Source organism: Ambystoma mexicanum, chromosome 13 (assembly GCF_040938575.1).
Source record: "Ambystoma mexicanum isolate Mex_15411 chromosome 13, UKY_AmexF1_1, whole genome shotgun sequence".
Lineage (NCBI taxonomy): Eukaryota > Metazoa > Chordata > Amphibia > Caudata > Ambystomatidae > Ambystoma > Ambystoma mexicanum.
The window spans coordinates 126,928,214-126,949,680 of record NC_090938.1 but is presented as its reverse complement, the minus strand read 5'-3'; positions in this window follow the sequence as shown (position 1 = coordinate 126,949,680).

Here is a 21,467-nt window from a genome sequence, read left to right as displayed (position 1 = left end):
TTGCCTATCCTCCACCCAGCCTTGTCCTGCAAGGGAGGAGGTGAAGCAGTGAGCCAGGCATTCTGGGAAGCATAGTCATTTGATTAAAGTAGCAGTAGCATGCTGGCTGCCAAAAACCTGGAATGGATCCGGAAGGGAAGTAATTTGGGAAATAAGGTTTTAGCGCTCCCAATTCATCAGGACACTGTAGCATAAGGTTCGGAGGAAATGTCCAGTAGGGAATAAACCCCAAAACATGCCCCCAAGTGGTGGGAACGGGAGCGAAGGGAGCGAGCCGTGACACTATACCCCCTCCCACGGCCGACTCCAGGCGGCCGTTACTCGCACAAAACATCTTCTTCCCATGACAGGAGCGCTTTGTCTTCAGAAGTGGCACTGACGGAAACGATGACCCACGGGCAGAAGCAGAAGGACTGGAATGAATAGAATCAGGCCGCAGTCTATAAGAGCCATAGGCAGGTTTTCGGTGAGGAAGAGACTCATGGGTCGAAGAAAAGCATGAAGGACTTGCAGGACCTGAAGCAGATTTGGAAGGTCCAGGAAGCTCAGTCTCTGGGAGCGAACACTCATACATCATTGAGGAGGGAGGCAGGCTGGTGCAACATGCTTTGGACAATGATTGATGCTCTGGTAGCCCCCCTGCTGAGAGCGGACACACAGGAGGTGAGAAATCAGCAGGTTTCAGGAAATGTTCATGTTCAGACAAAGAAGGTGGCGGCCGAGGTAGAGGTTCGGATCTTCTCTCATCATCCATTTGATTAAAGGCCTGTGGTTGAGGGTGACCAAGGTTCGACTGCATCTGTCCCACGCCTTGGGGGCCTGGAAGTCCAATGGGTTGTACGAGGTTGGCACTCCTGGTGTCAGTCATGTAGCCACCTTGTTGCACATGGAATACAACCGCAGGAACGTTAGGCATACCGATAGGAGTGATAGACGCAGTACTTGGCACATCGGGCACATTCGCAGCAGGAGCAATAATGGGCACATTTTGAACTTCAGCAGTCATATCCTTCCTTTGGCTACTAGCACCCGAATGGTGCAGCAGTTGGGGGGCCGTGCCCATCCCTTCCTTCAGGCTCATGTGGGATCCGGCAACAAAAAGGCTGTCAAGCGGCTGATACAAACCGGCCCCCAAATGTGAACCGTCCAGCCCGTTATCCTGGTTGGCTACTTGTTCGATGTCTGGGCCATGGCGGATGGTATCCGTTTCCCACTTGTAACACTCCAGGCAAGTCCAACGGCCTTGCATGTAAGGCCCTCCCGAGTCGTGATCCAGCTTGATGTTTCTGGCAGAAGATTCAGACTCAGATGTAGCATATGCGGGAGGTGCTGATTCTACAGTCAAGCAGTTGGGAGAATTAACTTGTGTAAGAGGCAGGCCTTCTGGTGATCCTCCTGAAGCATAAGAAGGGCAGATTGGACGTTCATCCGTAATAAATGGTTGTGATTTAGGAGGTAGCTCTGAAGTAGATGAATCTGCAACACGATCAAACAGAGCAGACAGGTGCACCTCCGATATTGGCAGCGAGGCTGAACAGGATACAGGTTTTTCATGAACTGAAGCCAAACTAGCAGTAGGCTCTGGGACCGAAGACAGGCACTCAGGATGTGCTACCGGAGGCTCCATGGCTGAAGGATAATCCGCTGGATGAGTCACTGTAGCCGAAAACAGGCATGCCAGAGGAAATTCAGAGGCTGAGGGCATGCAAGCTGGAGCCGTCTCGTTAGCTGATGCCAAACTTGTCAAGGTCTTTGACTCTGACCACGTACATGGTGAAGGCTCTTGAGTGATTGGCAGACATAGCAATTGTTCATTGATTGAAGACACGTTAGACAATGATGACTGCAGAGCCGTGGACTGGATAATCGAAGAGTAAATGGTTGTAGGAGGACAAACAGAAGTCCCAGAAGTCAACAGACACATTTGTGGCTCAGGAATGGAATGCACCTTTAGGGCGGTTGACTCCTTGGCACCAGTAACCAAAGACTGAGCTGTAACCATGCCGTCCCTCTCCTTAGTGGATGACACAGAGTCTCTTCCTTTGTAAAAGTCAAAATCAACCAGAGGAATCACCATAGTAAAGTCTCTGTTAATCAGGATTTCATCAAATGTCCATTCCTCTGACTTAGCTTCTGAAAGTGGCATATTAACAATCAACAGTTCAGGAATTGCCTGCCGGGTCTTTGGTTCAGTATACTGTGGAATGAGTCCATCAAAACATGAATTTTGTACTGTCTTTGACTGTTCATTGAGACAAAAATTGGCAGAAGAAGGAGCGAACACAGAGGTAGCATCGTTTTCCACATCAGCTTGAATATCTACTTCAGTCTCAGCAGCTAGATCAAGGGCTGAACCTAAGCCTACAGTAGTGACTGATTCTGTGTATGCCACCATTGTGGATTGTGTTTGGGAATCAGAAGCATGTATGTGTTCAAGCTCAGAATTATGACTGACTGCTAAACAGGAAATCTTAGGTAAAGAAGTGGCTTGTAAATCTTCAGTTAACGGCAATTCCTGACAAACGGTAGAACAATTGTCAGAACCTGTGCCTTGAATAAGTGTTGTGCTAGAAAGAGAACTTTCACTCCCAATAGAATCTTCATATTGACAAGTATCATAACCTAAAAAAACCTCCGCACTCAGGGATTGAACAGTATTCACTTCATCAACGGATAAAGTTTGAGGTGTATTCAGAAAAGACCGTAAAGTCTTATTCTCCTCTAGTAAAGTAATGTATTCTTGTTTTAACTCCTCAAGTTCAGCTTTTAGCATGCCCCGCCTTAACTGTACATCCTTATCAGTAGGCACAGGGGAAGGCATGGTGGCATCAGGGCTGGATCCTGCCCTAACCATCCGGGTGTGCACTGATTGTACATTGTCATTTGCTGCTTGCAGGTTTTGTGATCTATACTCACTCTTACCGACTTGGTCTGTGTTACCCTTAAGCAGACTACTGACATCAGACCTCTTGACATTAGGGACTACAGTAAGTACTTGTGCAGAGGAGTAAGCAGTTGACTGGGGGCTGAAAACAGAATATATTCAATGGACCCCTCCATTCTTTATGTTTGAATCATGAAACTGTTCAATCTGAGGTAAAGCACAACCGGAATCATGGGGTTCAACAACAGACGTTCTCGTGTGTAATAAATCTAACAGTGTGTTGTTTTCCGCTGCTAAGGCTTGTGCGGACATAGAATCTGGATCAAAATTAAAGACAGAACTAGGATCAGGCAATGTACGATGGGCCATCCTGTGGGTAAAATACTCAGCACGTAAATACCCATTTGTATCAAGGAGTTCCTTTAAGTCAGGATCAATGATTTCATTGTCACAGGTAGACTTAGGGAAAACTTTCTGTACTAACTTGTTAGTGACCTTGCTGCCTTTCTTTCTTAAACTGGCCATATTCAGACGGGAATAATGCTGGTCATTCTGTTAAGAAAGGAAGAAGGCAATGTGCACGGAATCTCACAGTGTACAACTTTGAATCTAAATATGTGCATACAAAACCCAAGACTTGTGTATACTAAAACCCAGGAGAAACAATAATACCTATATATGAAAAGGAATGTGGGGTAAGCACTTAGAACCTCCTTATGACTGAAAGGAAAGTCGGCAAACTCCTTACCCACTATGCTATTACAGATACTGACAGCGCTAAACCCACGTAGAGGGCAAGCAAGGACAGGATCTGTGAGCTGACACTCTGGATGATACAGAATAAGGAACTTAGAAACTGTACTCACGAGGACCGGAAAGACCACTTGAATGTCAGTAATCTCACGAACCCAGTTGATCAAACAGGAACCCTGAAGGCTATAACAGCAATGGGTGGAGGAAACTAAATACATAAGACCCTAGTCAAGGGGCGAGTAGAAATAGTGATATAAAATAGTGAGGAAACAAAAAGGGCATTTACACTGGGACTAGTTACAATAACACCAACACCTAATAATCCATGGGAAATTAATGCAGAAGTGAGATGGAAAACATGGAATGGATCCCAATAGAAAGTAAGGATCAGGAGCAGGGAAAATGATATCACAAAAGGAAACCTTGAGGCAGGAAGCTGAATCTATAAAGGGAAAGACTAAAGCATCAGGTTTTTCAGTAGCAAAGGACAGCAACAAAGAAACAGAAAACACAGGCGAATTGGGCAGCATTAAAGGGTAAAGCACAGAGACAGGCTGCCTGCAGACAGAGGAAGACAGAAAGGGAAATCCAGTGAGCAGAAATCAATTAAGCACAAGAATCCGAAATCCAGGGCAGAGGAACAAGAAACAGGAACTGGGCACTAGGCACAAAAGCTAGGAACAAGGAACAAGGGACCAGTCACAACAGGAACACAGCAACAATGACCAGCGCTGGACTGAAGCAAACTGAGGTTTTTAAAGCTGCTTAACGAGCACACCCCTCAGGCTTGTCCTGCAAGGGAGGAGGTGAAGCAGTGAGCCAGGCATTCTGGGAAGCATAGTCATTTGATTAAAGTAGCAGTAGCATGCTGGCTGCCAAAAACCTGGAATGGATCCGGAAGGGAAGTAATTTGGGAAATAAGGTTTTAGCGCTCCCAATTCATCAGGACACTGTAGCATAAGGTTCGGAGGAAATGTCCAGTAGGGAATAAACCCCAAAACATGCCCCCAAGTGGCAGGAACGGGAGCGAAGGGAGCGAGCCGTGACACTATTCTTGTTTTTAGATTTTCACAGACACAGCATAATGATGAAAACTAAATCAATTCAGCAATAAAGAAAAATCATCTACGGAGTCAGAGTAGCTGAAAACCAAGAATCAGGGAGCCAGTGTCCAGTGTCTTGAGAGCCAGTGAAGATCTGCAGTTGTTATTTTATCCTCTATTCCCCTTTCCCCTTGGGTTTGCCGGTTTGGTAATTTTAATTATTAAGGATTGTTGAGCTGGCATATCAAGGGGGTCTGGTGGGCCAGCATCACTCCTGCAAGAAGATAAAGACAGAGTCTGACAGTATAAAACAGTTCCACAAGAAAAGCCTCAAAGTTTCCTTTATTATTTAGGATGCAAAAGTCTTATTCAAGTTCGGGGTTTCCTTCCTCCCAGTTTAGGACTCAGGGTTTCCTTTGCCAAGTTTCAAGTGACACAGTTCAATAAATGTTGTTTTAAATGTTGGTTTAGATAATTTGCAGCTTGCATACAGGTTGAAAATGTTACTGTAAATCAGGTTTCCGTATCCTTTGTTTGTGTGTTCTTTAAAGTCACATTAGATTTCAGCATATGGTTGTTTGTTTAGAGTTATATTCCTTCTAGCACTTCAACAAATAATGATTGGCTTGTAATGTTCATTCACTACTTCAGCATATATTGGCATGATTGAGTTTAAATGTTCTATCCCCTTCTTGGGTTCCAAAGGCTTTAATTCGGTTTGGTAGCAAGGTTTTAATTCTTATATTCTTTTTAGCACTGCAACAAATAATGATTGGCTTGTAATGTTAATTTAATACTTTAACATATAATGATGTGCTTAAATTGAAAGTTTTTTCCCCCTTTTTGAGTTCCAAAGGCTTTAGTATGGTTTGGTCGCAAGGCTTTAATTCAGGTCGGTATTCAAAAGTTAGCCTGAGGTTTATGGTTAATTTTCACTTAATTTGTATTTTAATATTTGTTTGTTTTGCTTTAATTGCATAGTTCAATGTTCAGAGACCTTCAAAAATGTGTTTCTCATCACACGTGACCACTCTGCTATAAAGTATTCCCATCTGTTTGGTGATTAAAAATGAAAGGGATCGAAGACTTCAAAATGTGTTATTCTGACGCATGCGACCACTCCGATACACAGCATTCAGAAAATAAAGAGTTCACACATGCGCGCACCGGGTTTCTCAATCACCAGAAACTCACTGGTCGCTTTAAGAGTTTGGGTTGCATCACGGATCACAGTGTCTCCTGCCTTTAGTGTCGAGCCCCAGGTCCTGCACCTCAGACACTACTGTGATGGTCCTCCACCACAGCGGAATGAGCACTTCGAGCAGAAAGGAAAGGGACAGCCTCCCAGCACGGCTCCCTTCACCTTCTTCAATCTGCTCCAGGGAGTTCCAACTCCCACGCCAAATGAAATGCTTTGCTGCATGCTCCGGCCTCTTGATCCTTCTCATGTCATTCCCCCATACACAGGTCTCCCTGTTGCTCCCATTTGCCACTGGGCTGAGCTCCATTTATACACGTGCATTTCTTTGAAAGGCTGCAGGTGTGGATGGCCACTCAGCCTTGCCTGACCCTAATTAAAGGGAAACACCTGGCCTTCACTGCTCTTAGCAGGCAGCTTTCTTGTTCCAGTATTAAAGTGGTAAAAGGGCATAGTCTTCATTGCTCTTAGTTGCCTCTTCTTTGTCCCAGTACTGTCAAGTGTTAATTGTGGAGAAACATGGGGAGCTGGCCCATAAGGGTTGGGGAAGGGTTGGGTTGGTTGTCACTAGGGAAAGGGGGATACCATGTCTCACCCAAGAGTACCCTACTCTCAGTCCCCAAGGGCCCTCCACCCAGGAGATCCTCCCTCGCTTGTCCGTCCCCAGGGTCGGGATCCAATAGCGATGGCCTTCCGCTGGCCACCTACACAGAAGATCCAAGGGGCCTCGGAGTGAGAATACACTCAGGTTATGTTATGTTATGCTAAAGGTTCTTGTACCGTGCACTGTTGCCACCTGTGTGGTGTTGTCACATCTCACTATTCCCGCTGGTCGTGGTGGCGCCGTGGCCAGCTTCGCTATGCTGGGGCCCTGACGACCCGCTATTCTGTTACAGACTTCTTCCAAGATGGCGGCTGGGAAGTGCTGGTCTGATAATGTTAGCAGGTCGGGTTCAGCGTGCGGGGTATCTCCGCCCTCTTGCAGTCATGTGACAGCTCTGAAGCAGCTGAAGCCGGTGCTCCTGTGTGTCGCTACTCCAGAGTCAGACGCTCTGTAAGTTTGCAATCTAGGAGACCTTTCTTCCCGACACTGTATATTCCTTTCTGTTAACTTTCTCTCTTCCTCTTGCAGAACCATACTGTCCGTGGTCACTCCCGGGTCAGGCCCTCTCATTCCCTCTTATCCCAGCACACTCCGTAGGGCTTCGCATTCGATCTCTGCTCTTGACCTCTCTGCAAGTGATACCATAGAGATACGGTAGGGAATTTACTTACCTTTTGAAACTGTCCTACTTTTATAGAGGACAGTAGGGTTAACTTTCATTTCTCTTCAGTTCGACAACAAGAGAGGACACGCCCCCCTTCGGAGACTTCCAACAGTTTTCATGCACATCACTTGTGGATCCAAAGTACACGCGAGGACAAGTAGGTTCTAGGGGAAGAGGGAGTTCTTACTGGCGAATCAGGAAAACACAATACTTATTGTTTCTTACTACTTCAGTAGGAGACACGTCACATTCTGGGAACGACTTCACCACATCAGAGCTCATTTACTACGGAGGTCAGAATACAAGTGCCTCCTTTTCCGGTGGCGATCGCTACTTCCGATCTATCTCTTACCTTCCTCCTTCTGGCAATTCTATCTACCTCATCTCTTGTATTTGGTAGACAGCTTCCGAGACAGCAACTGTAGAAGAGTAGCAGTTCCTTCGTCCGAAGACCCAGGATCCACAGCTGTCATCATGTTCCAGTCCAGCACAGGGTTTTCTGCCCCACAGGGTTTTCCTGGGTATTTTGCTTCTCTCCGTTCTCTGTTCCAGTCTGGCGGAGAGTGGTAAGGTTCCCAGGGGAGTTTTCCACACGTCCAGGGATTGCATCCTGCTCAGGTTAGTGGTTTCTGCTAATCCTTGTACCTAGTTCATAATAGGTGTGAAGAAATCTACGGATCCCTCACTGAAACCGTGCATAGATTCTCCTCCCGGGTGGCCAGGGAAAGGCAGACGCTTCCTGATCCTGACCTTGGGGGTGGTATACTATGGGAGGATCACCTGGGAGGAGACAAGGCTCAGGGTGGTGAGGAGATCCAGTGAGATGAGATGCTGTATGTGTCCTTTGAAAGGTAGCACCTTCCAGATTGCCAAAGCAGTAATGGTTTATTGCCATTACAGTGTATCTGAACCACATATAAATTCTGTGGCTCTGGGCATGAATACCATGAAACCTGAACAAACCTTAATAACAGAAAGATCTTTCAAGGTATCTCAGGATAAAACCCTCCTTACTCCCAAAGGTATAATGTAAAAGGATCTGGCAATATTGCCTTAAGTCAATCGCCTTCCACTGTAACAACTAATTCTAACGGTTCATCTTTCAATGGGTTTAAGAGAATAAATCTACGCTTAAAATTAAGATGTTGCTTAAAAGAACTAAGTTTGTTGGTGGACTACGTATCATACAATTCCATGAGCACTAGGATGAGGATGAGGCATGATGTAGTAGTAGTCAGGCAATTAAGCCTAACAGCCCACACCTGAAGGAACCTGGGAGGCATAAAAGTCCCCCTCAGGTGCAGGCAATGAGAAGGAGCAGGAACTGTGACTAGACTGCATGCTCTAGTAGCAGAGGCAGAAAGAAGAAGACACTGGGCCTCATTACACGGTAGGTGGTAAGGGTTTACCGGTACCGGTAAACTCTTACCGCCTTACTACGAGGTCCATTTGCGGGACCCGTACTTAACAGCTGGTGTAGACCAGCCGTTAAAGTTGGGACCCGCAAAGGGACCTTGGTGCTAATTACGGTACCACAATTTGCAGTACCGTAATTAGCTCCTTCCCCATTCCCATTGAGCCCTATGGGGCAAAAATGGGAATGGGGAAGGGCCATGGAGAAAGGGGTAATTACCGCCCCGCCAACCTTGGAATGGGGTGGTAATTCCCCTTTCCTCCATGGTGGTACTGGTATGGTACCAGCGGCAACCATGGTGCTAATAGCACCATGGTTTACCCCATAACGTGTAATGAGGCCCACTGTGTTGGCAATCTATGTAGAAGTGGGAGAACCAGAGGGACACTGGAACTTTGATGCAGAAGATTTCACCTGCTTGTTCGGTATGGGTCCGGTTCCCCCAAAATCTGGGTTGCCGAGGCTGCACAGCAGAAGGAGACCAGGAGGGCTGCCTTTCCCCATGCAAGCCTTATTGGGAGAATTACCGTATCAGAGGTGACTCGGAGACCGAGGTGAGGAGCTGCAGGCAACCCATAGGTCTAAGGAGTGAGAGGGGCTCCTTTGTCGAGTGGCCTGACCGGAGACACCTTCGACAAGGAGGGGTGTAGGTCCCTGTGAAGCCAGAAGCAGTAGAAGTTGTGCCCGAAATCATGGGAGTTGTTCAATCCACAGAAAAGGGATTACAGAAGCAGGTGAGTCAAACCTGGCGTTCTGATTTCGTGGCGAGCACTACAAGCAACAGTATCCAGTCCTATCTTCACTCGCATATAGAAAGAAGCGAGCTGAAGTTGTGTGTTAAAACTTTGACAATGGAACAATGAGAAAGTAGTACTCGCGTGTGATCAGTAATTTGTCTTTTCACTCGCATGAAGGGCAAATACTACAAAAAGCTATTGTCGATTACTTTAAATGTTGTAAACTATATGAAGAAGTCTTAGTGTGTGACTAATTTCACTTTCCAAGGAAAGAGTGACCTGTTACATCTTTATTCACATGAACATTAAATGATTAATAAAGAATTAAGCATTTAAAACGTGTATCTACAATTGGAGAGAGAGCAAGCATTGCCCATGCCAAGAGCATGCCCCTATTAAACCTGAAAGCAGCTTTCTTAAAGCAAGAAAACCATCTAAGACTATGAGCCTACAGAAAGTTGAACGTTGCTTAAGATACAAGTGTGTAAGCATTACCTGGAGCCAAGAGAGTGGTGCCAAAGCTTCTGGGTAATCATTTCGGCTAACAGTTGGCAGAGAGATGAAGGCAAAGTTGGGGAAGGGAAACTTGCTGTTCATGTATATTACCCGAAGTTGACACAATCTAAATTGCTTGTTGATGAATATTATTTGAAGTTGAGGCAGACAAGAGAGGCAAAGGGGCTGCCCCTTTTGAAGAGATATTCAGTGGAAGAGTGCCTTGCCTGTTGGAAGGTGTTGAAGTGCCTTAACCTAAATCTTGTCAGAACTAAAAACTGTTTTGAATGACAAAGTACTGAAGCTGTGGTGGTATTTCAAAGTACTGAGACTGTGGTGGGATATCTAAGTGTCAGTAGATGCAACATTTCAGAAGCCCAAATGAAGTGAAGTACTATGAGACAAATGAGAATGCTCTCATGGTTAAACTTGAATAGAAGTGGAGTTGTTGAAGTAAAAGCAGCAGCACTGTGAAGTAATCCTGACAAATATACCTATTGTGAATCCTAATTTTGTGACTAATGGCATACTAACTGTTAACCAAGAACGGTGTTTCACTGACAGTTGTAGAAGATGCATTTCTTTTGAACTGTGGCAATGTTCCTTGGATTACTGATTACTGAAAGTGGTGGCAAAGCATCATCGCTGGGAATACCAGTGCTGTGGAAAGTCCATATTTCACCAATGAGAAAAGATTTGCTATTGTTGGAACTTTGCTTACCAAAACTTAATCTTGACATTGAAACATCAAGAGCTGATTTGAGACTATCTTGGAGGGAGTGATGGAGGGAGGGAGGTAGGGAGGAGGCAGGGTCCTTGGTATCCACTCTTTGACTGAAGCACCGAGGGAGGCTGGAGGACAACCCCTTACCAGGGTGGGTTATAACGCAGGAAGGAAAAGGTGCCCACTGGTGGTTCGGAGTTGTCCAACAGGTATGAGGTCCTAACCTCTTGTGAAGATTTATACTGACAGTCAGGTCGGCAGGTTGCCCAAGAGGTTTAAGCCAAAGGGGTGTGGGGGATAGTGCCCTGTGACAGTGTTGGGACCCGGACCACGGTACTTTCTGAGCTCCAAATGCTATCTTGGAACATAGCTTGGTTGAGGGAAAAGTTTGAAAGGGCAGATATTGTTGAATTTTTGAAAGCCCATGAAGTTATCCTCTTGCAGGAAACATGAGCTATGGAGCTGCCCTTGTTGGACGGTTTCCTCTCAATTGGGATACCTGTTAAGAAAAACGTTAGAGGAAGGTGTTATGGGGCTCTTACAGTGTTGATCAAGATATCTCTTCACTGTAGGGTCAGGGTGTTGGAGACCAATATGGATTTATTTCAGGTAATTCGCCTTTTGCCTTGGAATGGTGATCCGCTATGTATTATAAATCTGTATAATAGCCCCCATGAAGGCGAGACTGACAGACTTGCAAGGGTGAAGGTATTTATCGATGAGCTTCTTTCTAATAGAAAGAATAAGCGTGAGCAGTATATTTGGGGAGGGGATTTTGATCTTAAAATGGGCGTTGGTCTCCCTAAAGATTTAATAGACCCTCTTGAAGGACAGGTGCTAAGTATTCCACAGCCGCAGATGAAGGATGTTCGGGGATGTGGAAAGGGCCTTCAAATGTGCTTATGGCTGACAGAATTGGGGCTCCGTACGGTTAATGGCCGATTGCCGCCTGATGTACCTGGCAAGTGGACCTTTAACAGCCATGAAGGATCATCGATAATAGATTACTTTTGTATTTCTTTGGACCTATGGGATAGGGCGGTCGGTTTTGAAGACCTGCCGGATGTAAATCGCGATCATTACCCGATTTGTTTGTCACTGAAGAGGAGAGGAGAATTGTCGTGCTTCCTTAGTGTGCCCGGTATTGGCGCAGGTTCCCTGTACTAGAAGAACTAAATGGAAAAAGATTAGGGACGCAAACCTGCATTTATCCACGATATCGGAAAATGTAGCTTTGTTCCTAGGTATTCTCAATGGTACATTAATGCCGGGGGCGATTGTGGACTAGTTTGTAAAATTGTTGGGGGCCTTCACCATAAGCTTTACGGCTGTAACCAAAAAGAAAGGGAGGGCCCCAATTAAGGGGTGGTTCGATGAAGCTTGCAAGAATACTAAGAGAGCTCTGTTGAAAGCTCTCAGTGCCTCAGCCTGTAGTAGGAGTGAAACTGCCAACGCTAGAGGTAAATATCGGGGAGAGCTAAAAAGAAGGAAACAGGAAGTTGAATGTGTAGCCTGGGAGGGCTCTCTGGATGCTTCCAAATGCAATGATCAGAAGGCTTTCTGGGAATTTGTGAAGGGGAGCACCTCTGGGCCCTCAGGGGAAGGGTCCGGCAGAACGCATGTGTAAGAGGCTGCATGGTTAGAATATTTCAGGAACCTGTTTAGTGGAGGGAATGCATTGGACAGTCTGGTTCAAAGCTACCCCTGTCAGATTTGAATTGGAGGAAGATGCGTCCAGAGCAATCAGGTAGCAGGCACTTAATTGTGCACCGGGTCCTGACGTGATTCCCTCAGACTTATTCCGGTATCCCCTGGATTTATGGGTCCCACTACTAACGGTGGTATTTAACACCTATATGGATTCAGGTTGTTATCCTTCTTCATGGAAAAAGGCTCTTATTTTTCACATTTTAAAAAAGGGGGACCCGGCCAGCCGATGTTTTATAGACCAATTTCGCTTCTGGACAAGTCTTTGAAGATATTCAGGAGAGTTTTACTGGGGCTAATCGAAATGTGGCTCTCTGAGGAGTCGGTCCTGTCGGATGTACAGTTTGGTTTTCGCCCGGGGTGGGCACCATGAAGCAGAGTCTCAACCTCTATCTTTTGGTGGCAAATTCAATTTTCTGCAGGGGGGAAGGGGTGTACCTTGCGTTCTTGGACCTGAGCACGGCCTTTGATAAGGTAGATAGAGCTAAACTTTGGGCCGTGCTCGGGTCCATGAGCTGTCCGGTGGGCATTCTGAGGGTCCTTGTGGAAATCCATAAAGATAATTAGGCCTGTGTCCGCAGTGGCCCGGGGGGGTCACTGTACCGTATGTTTTAAGGTGGGATGTGGTGTTCGGAAAGGGTGTGTTTTGGCCCCAATTTGTTTTTGTCTATATATTAATGGGCTATCCAAGGATCTGGTGTTGACCAGGGCGGATTCTTTGTCTCTGGAGGGCCGGGCATTTCCTGTGCTTGCATACACGGACGATACCGTACTGCTAGCAAGAACCCCCAGACACTTACAGATTCTGATAGAGGTTTATGCAACCTGGGGCTTAAGATAAACACAAAGAAATCAGCCGTTTTGGCCTGTGTAGGCAGAAAGCGGTCAGCAAAAATGCGGCCGATGGTATGCTGCAGTGAAATTATACCAAGGGTAAGGGAGTTTGATTACCTCGGGATTAGATTTTCCGAATCCCTCATGGGGAAGGCGCATTTAAAAAAACAATTGTCAAACTGACCCAACAAATTGGGGGAATATCCCGCTTTCTTTCTCATTGTGAAGGCCAACCGTTGGATGATGTGCTTAAAATCTACTCGGCTCAGTCGAAGGATGTCACTTTGTATGGATCTCCGCTCTAGGGTTTTGAAAAGGCTCATGAGATCCAGGTGAAAGAGAATTTGTTCTTTAGCAGATTACTGGGGCTCCAAAATTCCTCTCCCTGCATCTCAATTCATAGGGAGTTGGGGTTGAATTTTGGGTGGACCAGTGGGCAGCTACCCCGATAACATTTTGGGTGAGGTTGTGGGCTGTCATTTTATATTCAGATCAGTAATGGCCATGGAGGGCTGGAGAAGAATTTCCTGGCTTGATTATATTGACAAAACCTTAGTTAAGGACAACATTAGAACCATCTCACCCCCGGCGGTTCTTTTGACTAAATCACAGCTGAATATCTATAAAAAGATACTGGGATAAGTATTGGCAATCAAAAGAACCTTTTCAAAGCATATGACCAATGCAGGCATAGAGCATGTGGTACTTAGCCGGCCCAATGAGTTACAACCATATCTGATTTGGGGTACTAGCAGGAAAGATTGCTGGCTAACAACTTGCGCAAGGTTTGAGTGCCTCCTTTTGCAGAGAAATACAACCCATTGGAGGGGCGTTTTGATCTCAGAAGAGTGTCCACTGTGTGGCTATTGTAAGGAAGATCTGGCCCATCTGCTTTTGTTTTGTCCGACCCACAGTGAGATCAGACGAGTAACTTTATTGCCCGTCCTAAGAGAGGTTAACATCCAATCCTTTAAGCCTGCTATTTTGTTTCTCTTGAGTGCTGATGTAGTTTTAACCGTGTGGGCATTACTGTTGTTTTTTAAGAGAGCTATGTATCTCAGGAAGAGGCTGTTAAAATGAATGTTAATATTTGGTCACCCCCACCTTTGAACACTCTTTTGAGGAACCGGGTGCTTTGTCCGCTGGACTTACCAATTTGGCAGCTGCTCCGGGGAAGCCTTAGCGTTAATAATGTTTTGATTTTGTGCACAATATGTATTGTAATTTGTTGATATATATCTGTAGGGAATATTCAGAGCAGGGATTTTATGCATTGTAATGAATTGTACGTTGTTTTTTATGTGTTTGATGGATTTCTATCCGAATAAACATATTTACTGGCACACCCTCCCCTCTTGCAATTGGTTGGAAAAGTCAGGTGTGTTTGTGCTTTGGCTCCAGCAGCCATTTTCCACTTACTTTGTGGACTGCCATGAGGAAGGATGTGGCAGGGGAACAAGTTTGGAAGCAGCTTTAGGGGCTGATTGATGTTGAGTGAGTAGTTTCACAATGATTGTAATCCGTTTTTGGCCTGCTTTATGTACATTATTAGAGTGGTGTGAGTGTTTTTTCAATCGTTTTTGGTGAGCACTGTGCTAATCTGATGGGTTTGACTGGTGTTTTTGTGGCCTTTGACCCTGTTTTTTTCTGTGCTGGCCGGAATCCAAAGGGTGCAGTCCATGGGTTGCAGTCCTTCGTTTGTATCTGGCCTTTTCCCAGTCCCAACCTCCCCTCTTGCAATTGGTTGGAAAAGTCAGGTGTGTTTGTGCTTCGGCTCCAGCAGCCATTTTCCACTTGCTTTGTGGACTGCCATGAGGAAGGATGTGGCAGGGGAACCAGTTTGGAAGTAGCTTTAGGGGCTGGTTGATGCTGAGTGAGTAGTTTCACTTTGTGTCACATGTTTACCCTATCCATCCTGTCGCTTTATATACGTGTGCCGCTATGCACGCCCCGGTCCTGCTCTCGTGCTTGGTCGCAGGCACTTTACTGATAACCACCATATCACACTACTACGCTTACTCTCTCCTATACACCATCATTCAACTAGAACACAGCTATGCTATGACACATTCGGCCTAGCTGTTCTCATACTAACATGACCCCACGAACACCTCATCATCCTAATAAAACACAGCTAGCTGAGGACATACCGGCTAGCTTAGGCGTCTCCTCAGGCCTAACGCAGCCAGAACTCAGTCTGGGTGTCCACCCTCCAGACTGAAGACCTCCAACTGATTTCCTCAGCACCACACCTGCTGCTAAGAAGCGGCTATCATGCAACAACCACACCAGATGCACACATATCCGGTGCGCCCACGCACAATACTACACTCTCTCTCTCGACTGGCTTGAACTGCGGTTCCTGAGGGCATTCAACCTACCAGCGCTTTGAGGTCATACCAATGATACATAAGGCGTTATATAAATGCCAAGTAACATAACATAACATAAAAGTATTTCCTTGTTTCTTTTTTTTTGTTGAACCTTGGAGTAGAATTTACTTTGAATCCTGGGGAAGGGAAGTTAGGAACTCACCCAGTAGTAATAATTTATTTTGGCGTTCACCATTTACAAAGAGAAATACATTTAATTCAGATTACACAAATAAAACCTTATTAAAAACATAGTTGGCAAAATAATAACATTGTGTACATTTATAACCATCTACAATGTAGAAATATAATTAAAATGTCCTTTCCAAGTATTTAGAGTACGATAAACAAAACACATATCGTCGCAAGACAAAACAAAATTAATTGCCTCCAGAACAGTTCTAATATTATTACCAACAAAATGTTTTTTAAGCCATTGTCGTCTTAGATCCATTAATTTTGTAGAAATAAGCAAGAAGTGATGTAACTCCTCCATTACACCGCTGCCACAGGTACAGAGCTTAGATCTGCCACAACATTCGGCCCCTGAGTGGTAAAACATTTAATCTCACCATTGCAAGAATATGCCTATAAATGGGAGACTGAATATTGCTCAGCATGACGAAATCCTGATGTGAGCACCTTGCTGTTGCCAAATAGCTCAATGAGCAAAGATTTAACATAATATCGGTTGCAAGATTGAATTCTAGCTTTCTTGCTTTCTTTTTCAAGTCAAGCAAGGACACACGACCGTCATTTCACTGTTTAAAATCGATGTCCCACTTTTTACATAATACACAACATTTCTTTTACCAGGGGTATTCACTGTAACTGATGGCTTTTGTCAATTCTCCCAGGACATTAATAATATTCAGATTTTTGGACAAACCTAAGTGTATTTTATGAAAGTAGTCAAGAAAACCAAAATTCAGTCCAATATTTAAAACATCAACTTCAAAGGCAAGAGCCAAGCCTGGGGTGCTTGGTCCCACGCCAAGCAATTTGCTCATGTAGATGTGCAAGATGCGATCCAGGGCAATGCACAATGAGCTACCCCAAATTTATTGTGCTACAATACAAAACAGATGAGAACACCTTTGCTTCCAACACCTGAATACATTTATGTAAACGGAGGCTGCCATATTTATAATAAAATCTCAGTAGACCCCTGAGGCCTGTATGTAGCCAGTTGGTTTTCCAACTGCTGTAAATGTGCAGACCATAGACAGTTACTTGAAAAAAGCACACCTAAATTGCATTAATAGTCTACAGTATTAATATATGTATTATTTATGGCCCAATTGTATTTCTTTTTGTTGGCACCAAAGGCCACTATCTTTGTTTTATTTAGATTTAATCTCAAACAGTCAGCCTCAAAATATCTGGTTGCATAGCTCAAGCTGGCCCTTAATCCTTTGGTGTTAAATCTAATCAAATGGCATCGTCTACATATAGTGAACTCTGTTTAGTCTAGGCGAAAACAGACCTTGCTGCAAATGATTGAGCATAAAGTCTGAAAGAAAGATAATAAAAAGTAGCGGGATCATTAGACAGCCCTGACGAACACGCATATTTGTCACAAACTCCTTGCTAACCCCAAAACTTGGATGGCCGATCACTTAGGCCGCGGTATTAGAATACAGAAAAATAATTCAATTCAAGAAGGGGGGGGGGAATCCCTTTTTGTTTAGTTTGTTCCACAAAAGGGAATGATCAAGAGAATCAAAAGCTTTAGCTAGGTCCAAGAACCCTGCATAAACTTTTCTGCCTATAAGACACACGTATGTATCTATTATAGTAGCTAGGACAAATGTGTGGTCAGCAGACGTAAAGCCCTTTCTGAATCCTGCTTGGTAAATGGGTAATATATTATTCTCCAGTGTCCGTTGCTTAAGCCTATTTGCGATGCAGCTGGCAAAAATCTTGGCCCGCTATCTAATAAGGATATTGGGCGGTGGCAGTGAGGGTTCGAAGAGGTCCCCTTTTTGAAAATCGGTTTAATATGAATCTTTGTCCATGATGATGGAAGAGCCGAGGCAGGACCAATTGCATTAAACACTTTCACAAACACTGATGCCCACCATTCTGTGACCCAGTTAAATATTTCCGTTCTTACTCCATCAGGGCCAGGAGCCTTGTCCGGCTTGGCACTTTTAATAGCCACCAGTACTTCCTCAATTGAGAAAGTAAGAGAGGTACTATTACATTGAACATTGTCGAATAGAACAGGACCAAGAGTACCTTCTTTATACAAAATCCCACTAAAATGAGCTACCCAGGTCGATAGCGATAACAGGCTAGCAGTATCCTGACAATCTCTGATACCAGTCGCAACAAGGTTACAGAAACCTTTGATGTTTCTGTCTTGTATAACTTCTTCCAACCGCTCCCACTGCAGCTCAGTAAATGCTTTCTTCTTATACTTCAAGAGCTTTTTATATTCACTCTTAAGATTGTGTATGTCCCCTGCTGTTTTGAATTTACTGCTAGTAGCTAACAACAGATTAAATTTCGCCCTACGACATTCTGCGTCGTACCAGGAAGCATACTGGACTGCTCCAGGTTATTGAGAGGTTATTAAGAAACTGTGAATGTTGTTGATGCTATTTGAATTGCGATTTATGTTTCCTTGTATTTAATGTTTAGTGTGAGGGCCAGACATCCTGTGTTAGTGTTTCCCTTTTGGTTTGGTTAGGCAGGGAAATCCTCAGCAGAGTAGGGATAGTGAGGCTTTCAATGTCATTTATACTTTAATAATAAGGCATGTTTTGAACAATCATCAAACAGTTGTTCGCATCGCATTGCTGGTCCCTCACAGTGGTCTCTTGGTGTTTTGGTGGATCTATAAAGCAAGGAGGGAAATGGGTAAGTTAGTAGGACTGAGCAGGAAATAAGCGCAAGAGAGCTGTGATGTGCTGTTGGCAGCTTCGTTTCGGTAACACTGTTCACTGAGCGTAGGTGTGTTTTTTGGTTGGTAGCCACCATGTGGTGTTGGGCGAGACTATGGGCCTCATTACACGGAAGGCGGTAATGGTCAACGGCCACCGTTAATGGTAACGGTGACCGTTAACCATTACCGCCTTACTACGAGGTCCCTTAGCGGGTTGGTGCTTTAACGCCTGCATTTTGCAGTCGTTAAAAACCAACCCGCTAAGGGACCTCGGAGCTAATTACGGCACCTCAAAATTGCGGTGCCGTAATTAGCGCCTTCCCCATTCCCATAGAGCCCTATTGGGCAGAAATGGGAATGGGGAAGGGCAATGGCGGAAGGGGGATTTACCGCCCCTCCAACCTTGGAATGGGGCGGTAAATCCCCTTTCCGCCAAGGCGGTGTTGGTATTTTACCGGCATGAGCCATGGCGCTAATAGCGCCATGGCTCACCGCCTTCCGTGTAATTAGGCCCTATATGTGGTTTGTTTCGTTGTTGTTTCCAGTGATTACATACTCGTGGTCCTAGGTGAATACTCCAGGTACCCCGAGATCGAGATTCTACAATCTATAACTGCCACGGCAGTCATACCAGCTCTAGACCAAATCTTCTCATCCTAAGGCATTCCAAAAGTGGTAAAGTCAGACAATGGCCCTCTATTCACAAGCCACGACTTTCTGGACTTTGCACTGTACATGGGTTTTTACCACCAGAAGGTCACCCCACTGTGTCCTCAGGTGAATGGGACAGTTGAACATTTTATGGCTAACATCAAAAGGACTGCATGGATTTCTAATATAACACAGAGGCCATGCAGAGCAGATGTTTGGACGATCAGTGCGCACAGGAATGCCCCGCTATCCACATGATGAGGAGGAAGACAGTGAATGGAGTAAACACAAAGAAGAAAGACAGGAGGATTGTGGGTACACAGGAGATGAAGAGGAGTCAGAGGTTGAGAGGAAAACTGACCCAGAAGGGGAACAGAGAGACGAGCGCCAGCATCTGAGAATGAATGAACGACCCCACCGGACCATAAAATTACAGAGAAGATAGATAGAAGAAATGGAATAGGACATTGTTATTTTCTCAGGGAGATCTAGCGTCGCGTAACAGTCGTCATGTGATGCCAGCACGAGCTGCAAAGTTGGTCAGGTGACCCAAGTTTATGCGGAAAGGAAATGTGTAAAATAAAGGCAGACCCTGATACTAACTACTTGAGTGTGGGTGGACATTGTGATGGGCCAGAAATGCGAGAGGGACACAAAGGTTTAGTTTTCTCAAACGCTGCCATTTTTATTACATAAAGTGGGGTGAGATAAACACCTATCTTTCCCTATTCTAACAAGGATGGCCCTGCCTAGCAAACTAAAACTAAAAAAAATGACCTAGTGTCCAAAAAGTCTCTGACCCCACACTAATGCACACAACAAAATGATACAAGGAATGTTTGGCTGTATTCAGTTCAACAAAACAAAATACCAATTCAAACTCAGAGGTTTTAGAAAGTACTCCTTGTGTCTAGGTGACTTAGGGTTGGACTCCCTTCCCATGGATCAATTCAGGAATACCTTGAGCAGTTTTAGCACAAAAAGTATTTTCCATTCATTGTATCCTTCCACTTGGCAAAGAAAATGTCTCTTTCAGAAATCCCTGGCCACAAGTCAAAACAAATTATGTTCCACCGTTTCCTGCTTGTCAAAGGAAATGTGTTTCCCTCAAAAACGCAAGTTCATAAACCAAGGCAAATGCTCTCTTGAAAAAGGCCAATCATACTTCTTCATAGGAAACAATTTTGTCAGGATAGCACAGCAATTACTCTTGGTAATGCAACAGATTCATCAAAAGAAGGTAATGAAATTATCAAGTTCAATCCCAAACACACCTTTTTGCCACAACTGCTTTAAATCATCTTCTTCTTTCCTGGTACACTCGCTTGCCAGGACTGACAACTATTGGTCTCTTTCCTGGTCTACTCGCCTGCCAGGATGAAAACTCCTACAACTACAATTGTGTTCAGCGGTAATGCGTGTTCAAAGATTCTCCACACCAGTATCCTATCTGAGGTTTGAACAATAACTGCTTCTCTTTATAGTCTCTTGACTATGTGGTTTACAGATCTCCACAGATTGGCATTCCATAAAAGGGAAGTTATGCCATTGTTGTTTCTGTATTACTCTTCTATAGTCTGTTGGCTGTTGGCAATGCAGGTTACAGGTTTCTCCCCATTGGTTTTTCATATAAGGGGATTTGTGCTCCTGCAGCCTTTGTATTATTCTTATGAAATCTATTGGCTTCTGGCAATGAAGGTTGCAATCATCCCCTAATTGGTACCCCTTATAAGGAGAGTTGCGCCCGGTTTGCCTTATTCCTCTTGTTCGGTATTCAAAATTATTAGTTCCAAAATCATTAGTTCGAGTTAAATGTCTCTTTCGGAGAACACTGGGGTCACCTGGCGCCTCACTCCAACTCACTGGTCTTCCCTTGTGTCTCCTTTTCACTTGCGGGTACTGCAGTGGGTCTCCTCAGGTCTGTCTGCACTGCTACTAGCTCTGGTATGACTGTCGCGGCAAGTACAGTCCCTCTGTGGAGCTCTGACAGCTCAGTGAAGTCTCGGGCTCTGCTTCCTTACCGGAGCGGTTCACGGCATGTTGGGAGCTTGTCTCCCAAACGGCATAGCTTTCCCCAAGGCTGCTTCCAGCTGCGCTCTCTCTGCACTGCCACACATCTTCTCTCGCATTGGCCTCAAATGGTGCTTCTTCTGCTTCCCAAGCATATCCCGAAATTAGTCCTGCTGCTGCCTCTGCTACTCCATCAGCGTATTCTCCTCTCACCTGAATTGTATCCCCGAATTTAATGTCCCGCTAGGTGCATCACACCACAACAATTAGACCGCTCATTATATTTCATGGTACCTTAAATCTTCATCAACTCTGGGTCCCTAGGCTGATTTGTGAAGAGAGAGTTGTCAAATTTATCAGAGGTTGTGGTTTACCCTTGTTTTTAGGTGCTCTATATAAGGCAGAATTATAAAAATGTGGGGTTACCATATTTACTTCCTGAACCACCAATGTACCAACTTTATGTGTAGCTGACTTTTATTAGTAT